We start from the raw sequence: 7,707 nt of genomic DNA, 5'->3' as shown, positions 1-7,707 counted from the left end.
TCCCATTCATATACCCATCAAATGCCTCTTAAATGTTGCAATTGTACCAGCCTCCACCACATCCTCTGGCAGCTCATTCCATACATATACCCCCCTCTGCGTGAAAAGGTTGCCCCTTAGGTCTCTTTTATATCTTTCCCCTCTCACCCTAAACCTATGCCCTCTAGTTCTGGACTCCCCGATCCCAGGGAAAATACTTTGTCTATTTATCCTATCCATGCCCCTCATACTTTTGTAAACCTCTATAAAGTCACCCCTTAACCTCTGACGCTCCAGGGAAAACAGATCCAGCCTGATCAGCCTCTCTCTGTAGCTCAAATCCTCCAACCCTGGCAACGTCCTTGTAAATCTTTTCTGAACCCTTTCAAGTTTCACAATATCTTTCTGATAAAGGAAAGCATACCAAACGCCATTTCCTGTTCTTTTTCTCGGGGGGTGGTAAATGGGATCCAAGTCAATGTGTTTGTTGAGAGAGTTCCAGTTGGAATGCCATTCTTCTAGGAATTCTCTTGTGTGTCTCTAGTTTGTCTTAGGATGGATGTGTTGTCCCAATCGAAGCGATGTCCTTCCTCATCCATATGTAAGGATACAAGTGAGAGTGGGTCACGTCTTAGGAAATGACATCACCACAGGAAATGACATCACCAACCCAAGGAAATCCAAACATATACATAGAAAGCGGGTTACACTACCTTTGCTTCTTCTGCAGGCTCAAAGAAGCTGTTACCTAGTGTGGTGACAAACGTCTGATAACAAACCTTTCAGCTCAGTGAGCAAACCTACATCCAGAACCTCAACCTGAGCTACAAATCTTTTCAAAACTCACTACCATACATCTTCTTAATAAACCTATCAACTTGGGTAGCAACTTTGTGGGGTTTATGTACATGGACTCCAGGATACCGTTGTTTCTCCACACTGCCAAGAATTCTGTCGTTAACCCTGTATTCAGCATTCAAATTCAACCTTCCAAAAGGAGTCACTTTGCATTTTATCTAGATTGAACTGCACCTGCCACTTCTCAACCTAGCTCTGCATCCTGTCAATGTCTTGTAGTCTGCAACAGCCCTCGACATTATCTACAACACCACTGACTTTTGTGTCTTTGGCAAACTTACTAACCCACCCTTCCATCTCTCCAGCCAAGTCATTTATAAACACTACAAAGAGCAGAGGCCCAAGAACAGATCCCTGCAGAACCTCCAGGTGGAATACTTTCCCAGCATTACCACTTGCTGTCCTCTGTCAGCCAGCCAATTCTGTATCCAGACAGCCAAACTTCCCTGTATCCCAGACCTCCTAACTTTCTAAATGAGCCTACAGTGGGGATTCTTATCAAATGCCTTACTGAAATCCATACACACCACATCCACCGCTCAACCTTCATCAACTTGCCTTGTCACATTCTCAAAGAATTCAATAAGGCTTGTGAGACATGACCTGTCCCTCACAAAGCCAAGCTAATTATCTTTAATCGAAATATGTCTCTTCCAAATAGTCACAAATCCTATCTCCCAAATCCTTTCCAGTACCTTGCTTACCACAAATGTAAGACTGACTGGTCTGTAATTCCCAGGGAGTTCCCTATTCCTGTTCTTGGACAACATTCGCCTTCCTCCAATCATCCAGTACTACCCCCATGGAGAGTGAGGATACAAAGATCATCACCAGAGATGCAGCATTCTCATTCCTCACTTCCTGTAGTAACCTTGCATATATCTGGTCTGGCCCTGGGGACTTCTCTATCTTGATGCTTCCCAGAATTTCCAGCACAGAGTATTGAGTACAGGAGTTGGGAGGTCATGTTGCAGCTGTACTATTGGAATATTGCGTGCAATTCTCGTCTCCTTCCTATTGGAAAGATGTTGTAAAACTTGAAAGGGTTCAGAAAAGATTTACAAGGATGTTACCAGGGTTGGAGGATCTGAGCTTCAGGGAGAGGCTGAACAGGCTGGGGCTGTTTTCCCTGGAGCGTTGGAGGCTGAGGGGTAAGTTGGGGAAGTTGAAGTCACCTATAACAACAACACTGTTACATCTGGACCTTTCCAAGGTCAGCTGTCCAATCTGTTCTTCCAATTCTCTGATGCTATTGAGGGGTCTATAGAAAACATCCAATAAAGTGACTGTTCCTTTCCTGTTACTGACTTCTGCCCAAACTGACTCAGTAGACAAACCCTGCTCAACAATCTCCTTTTCTGCAGCTATGATGCGTCCTCTAATTAATGATGCTACTCTCCCTCCTCTGTTACCTCCCTTCCTGTTCTTTGTAAAAGATCTAAACCCTGGAACATCCAGCAACCATTCCCGCTCCTATGAAACCCATGTTTCTGTTATGGCCACAACATCATCGTTCCAAGTACTGATCCATGCTTTAAGTTCATCACTCTTATTCCTGACACTCCTTGCATTGAGACAAACACACTTTAACCCATCCCTTTGTCCTATCAACTGTATATCCTTCCTGACAGACTCTCTGCATTCTACTTCTGTCCGTTCAACAACTAGCCTATCCTCTGATCTGTAGGTCTAGTTCCCATCCCCCTGCCAAACTAGTTTAAACCCTCCTGAAGTGTTCTAGCAAATCACCCACCCAGGACATTGGTGGCTCTCCAGTTTAAGTGCAACCCGTCCTTCATGTGCAGGTCCCACCTTCCCCAGAAGGTACCCCAATGATCTATGTATCTGAAGCCCTCCCTCCTGCACCAGCCATGTAGCCACATGTAAAGCTGCACTCGCTCCCTGTTCCTCGCCTCACTAGCACGTGGCACTGCTTTTTAGCTTCCAACCTAAATCCCTGAAATCACTTTTTAGATCTTCATCCCTTTTCCTAGCTCTGTCATTGGTGCCAATGGGAACCACGACTTCTGGCTGCTCACCTTTCCCCTTCAGAATCCTGTAGACTCGATCAGAGACATCCCGGACCCTGGCACCTGGGAGGCAGTATACCTTCCAGGAGTTCCATTCACAACCACAGAATCTCCTGTCCATTCCTCTAACTATTGAGTCTCCTACCACTAGCGCTTTTCTATTGTCCTCCCTTCCCTTCTGACCCACGAGCCAGGCTCAGTGCCAGAGACCTGGCCATTAGTCATAGGGATGTACAGCACAGAAACAGACCCTTCAGTCCAACTCGTCCATGCTGACCAGATATCCAAAACTAATCTAGTGCCATTTGCCAGCATTTGTTCCATATCCTTCTAAACCCTTCCTATTCATATATCCATTCAGATGCTTTTTAAATGCTGTAATTGTGCCAGCCTCCACCACATCCTCTGGCAGCTCATTCCATACACGCACCACCCTCTGCATCAAAAAGTTGCCCCTTAGGTCTCTTTTAAATCTTTCCCATCCCACCTTAAATCTAAGCGCCCTCTAGTCCTGGGGTCCCCCATCCCAGGGGAAAAAAACCTTGTCTATTTACCCTATCCATGCCCCTCATGATTTTATAAACCTCTATACGGTCACCCCTCAGCCTCCAACGCTCCAGGGAAAACAGCCCCAGCCTGTTCAACCTCTCCCTATAGCTCAAACCCACAAGCCCTGGAACCTTGTAAATCTTTTATGAGCCCTTTCAAGTTTCACAACATCCTTGATAGGCTTAATGACTAATTAAGAGGGGAGTAGGTTTTAGGAGGCAGGAAATGGAAACTTAAAAAGCAGGAGGATATGGCAGCATTAAGGGGCAGACATTTGAATAACATTACACAGAGTGGGATAGGAAAGGAGAGAGTACACAAACATAGAAAAGCAACAGTAAATACGTTAAAAGGAAGAAAATGGTAAAAAGACAAAATTAATGGTTATTTATTTGCATGTGTGTAGTTGAGGATTCTGGGACTGTACTTGATAGAGTTTAGAAGGTTGACGGGGATCTGGTTGAAACTTACAGAGTACTAACAGCTTTGGATAGCGTGCACATGGAGAGGATGTTTTCACTAGTAAGAGAGATTAGAACCTAAGGGCACAGCCCCAGAATGAGAACTGAGATAAGGAGGAATTCCTTTAGCCAGGGGATGGTGATTTGTGGAACTCATTGCCACAGATAGCTATCGAGGGTATTGAGGTTCCTGATTGGTAAGGGGCTCAAGAGTTTGGCAAAACTAAAGAGCTGGTCATTGACCTCAGAAAGAAAGGAGGAGAACATGCCTCCATCGACATCTAAGGAATTGGGGTTGAGAGTGTGGAGACCGTCAAGTTCTTCAGAGTGGTGAGAACCGACAGCCTATCCTGGACTTCCCATGTCGATGCGACGGTCAAGGAGGCACAACAACACCTCTTCTTCCTCAGGCGGCTCAGGAAATTCAGCATGTCCATAAGGAGCCTCACCAACTCCTACAGATGCACCATCCAGAGCATACTGTCTGGGTGCATGACTGCTCTGCCCAGGACCATATGAAACTACAAAAGATGGCATCCATAGACCAGACCATCATGGAAGTCAATCTCCCGTCCATGGATTCCATTTACATGGCTCACTACCACGGAAAGGCTGCCAACATCATCAAAGATCGCTCCCACCCCGGTAATGCTCCTCCTCAACCTCTTCCATCAGGCAGAAGGTACAGAAGCTTGAACACACACACACCTCAGGAACAGCTTCTTCCCAGCTGTTATTAGGCTGATGAATGGACTCTCTCACCTCAAATAATGTTGATCTTGCTAACTTTGATCACACCGAGCGCACGCCCTGTGCAATGTAACCTGTATGCCCCTAACTCTGAGCTCAAAAACTGCATGAATTTATGTAAAACTCCGTTATCTCACTTTTTAGATTAGAATCAATCTAAATATCATGGCATAGACAGAGAACACAGGGGGCCAACACCTTCAACATATTGTCTAGCTATCACCATTGTTAACAGCTTACTGAGAATGTAACATTTTTAAAAAAAGGTTTTTGTGATTTACACATGAAAGAAGTGAAACTATCACTGTATTCTAACAGATGAAAGACTTAACAGACAATCAAGGTATTTTTCAATGTATAATTTCAGTTACATCACATTGTAAACCTTTGCTATAAATTCTGTGCCTTACACTTGTGTCCTCCACAATCACCTGATGAAGGAGCAGCGCTCCGAAAGCTAGTGCTTCCAATTAAACCTGTTGGACTATAACCTGGTGTTGTGTGATTTTTAACTTTGTGATTTATTAGTTATTTCTTTGCTGTTTGTGGGATCTTGCTCTCCACAATTTAGTTGAAAATGTGTTGCTGGTTAAAGCACAGCAGGTTAGGCAGCATCCAAGGAACAGGAAATTCGACGTTTCGGGCCAGAGCCCTTCATCAGGGCTCTGGCCTGAAACGTCGAATTTCCTGTTCCTTGGATGCTGCCTAACCTGCTGTGTTTTAACCAGCAACACATTTTCAGCTCTGATCTCCAGCATCAGCAGACCTCACTTTTTACTCCACAATTTAGTTGTCTTGTTTCTTACATCTCAAATAGTATGCTTCACAGGTTGGCCACAAAATGATTTGAGAATACCCTGTGAAAAGTGCAATATAATTGCTACAGTTCTTCCTTGTGTAGCCACATTCTGTCTTCCTTTTCTGTGAATTGGCAGGCAGTTTGCAAAAAGCTGTACTGCATCGCCACCTGCTGTAGCAGAATGGAACCACCACAGCAGACAAGATAACATTTTAATCTTCACACGTTTCATGTGGATAAAGCCTGTAATTATTGGCAACAAACCAGTGGTAACCCTCAGCTAAACCATCACCAGGCTTCTCTCTACTGAGAGATCAGCCTTTCAATCTGGTAGGACTGTGACAACTTTGCAAAAGTGAGGACTGCAGGTGCTGGAAACCAGAGTTTAGATCAGAGTGGTGCTGGAAAAGCACAGCAGGTCAGGCAGCATCCGAAGAGGAGGATCCTGCTCCTCGGATGCTGCCTGACCTGCTGTGCTTTTCCAGCACCACTCTGATCTAAACTGTGACAACTTTACCTACCCTCTACATTTTTATTGGCAAGGAGCCCTCATTGTTATCCGGGGTGGGTAGTGTTCAGATCAGACATGATCTAAATCAATGGTGCTACCGGTCCCTGGGACCGAATGGCCTCCTTATGTCCCTTTGTCAAAAACAAAAGTGGTGGAAGTGCTTAGAGGCCAATGTCCATCACTGGAGACTCAATGATCAATGGTCAATGATCTGCAGTCAGTATTGTTCTGGTGAAAGGTAATTCATTTGAAATTTTAACTCCAATTCTCTCTCCACAACGAGTATTTCCAGCATGTTCTGTTTTAATTTCTGTGTTTGTGTTTCCTCTGTTTATCCATACATTAGTGAAGAACATTGCCATCCAGTCAGAGTCAATTTGAACAGATACTGTATAATGCTTTTCTTTGTGTTTTCTTCTTTCTTTCATCTCTCGTAATAGAAGCCAATACAGTATAGCACAGAAGGCCCTTCGGCCCATCAAGTCTGTGCCGGTCAAAAATATCCACCTAACAGTTCTAATCGCATTTTAAATCAAGTAGGAAGCTGGGTGGAGGTGAACTATAACTTTGATTCAAAGCCCAATTTATCTAATTGAATTAGCTATGTTATAGCAATTGAAAATGTCTTTCAAAGGGGATTTGCCACACCAGCACCAAGCAATGACCATCTCCATCTCCAGCACGAGAAAATTTAACTATCACCCCTCGACATCTGAATCTTTCGCTGTCAATACCATGGGAACTAACATTGAAGAGAAACTGAACTGGACTTGCATGATGGCTCCAAGAACAGGTCAGAAGCTAGAAATCCTGTAGGAAGTAAATTACCTCATGACTCCTGAAAGCACGAGACAAGAATGTAATGGATTACTCCCCAATTGCAGCACTGACAATGCTCAAAAAGCTTCCAAGTAAAGCAGCCCACTTCACTGGTATCAAATCAATCACCTTCAACATTCACTTCCTCAATCACTGCTACTCAGTAGCAGCAGTACGTACTGAGCTGCACAAAGTGCTGTCTCATTCAGGTTAAATGCTGTCCTACAGGATGCTTAAACATTTCATGGAAATTTAGCAATCTACATGAATTCTGTGAACCTCTGTGTAACTGCACAAAGGCTGGTGTCCTGTCACCAAGTCACCCTTTATTTACACCTGCATAGTACTTGACACTGGTCCAGCTTCCTATCAGAGTGAATGGGATGTCTAACACTCCTGTCTCCTGATTTAGAGATGTTGGTGTTGGATTGAGGTGTACAAAGTTAAAAATCACACAACACCAGGTTATAGTCCAACAGGTTTAATTGGAAACACTAGCTTTCGGAGCGCCGCTCCTTCATCAGGTGGTTGTGGAGAACACAATTGTAAGAGACAGAATTTATAGCAAAAGTTTACAGTGTGATGTAACTGAAATTATACGTTGAAAAATACCTTGATTGTCTGTTGAGTCTTTCATCTGTTTGAATACTATGATAGTTCCACTTCTTTCATGTGTAAATCGCAAAGCCTTTTTTTAAAAGTTGCATTCTCAGGTTAACTGTAACAATTGGTGTTAGCTAGACAATATGTTTGGGAGATTTAAACAATCCTTGGATAAGCACATGGATGATGATGGAGTAGTGTAGGAGGATAGGCTTAGATTAGTTCACAGGTCGGTGCAACATCAAGGCTGAAGGGCCTGTTCTGCACTGTATTGTTCTATTGCTATTTCTATATCCGTCAGCTAGGGCTCCCTGATTGGACCAGATTAACAGCCCAATTACGGAACTC

The sequence above is a fragment of the Hemiscyllium ocellatum genome, chromosome 2 (assembly GCF_020745735.1).
Source record: "Hemiscyllium ocellatum isolate sHemOce1 chromosome 2, sHemOce1.pat.X.cur, whole genome shotgun sequence".
In the NCBI taxonomy this organism is placed as follows: domain Eukaryota; kingdom Metazoa; phylum Chordata; class Chondrichthyes; order Orectolobiformes; family Hemiscylliidae; genus Hemiscyllium; species Hemiscyllium ocellatum.
The sequence above is the reverse complement of the archived record's forward strand: the minus strand, read 5'-3'. Positions refer to the sequence as shown.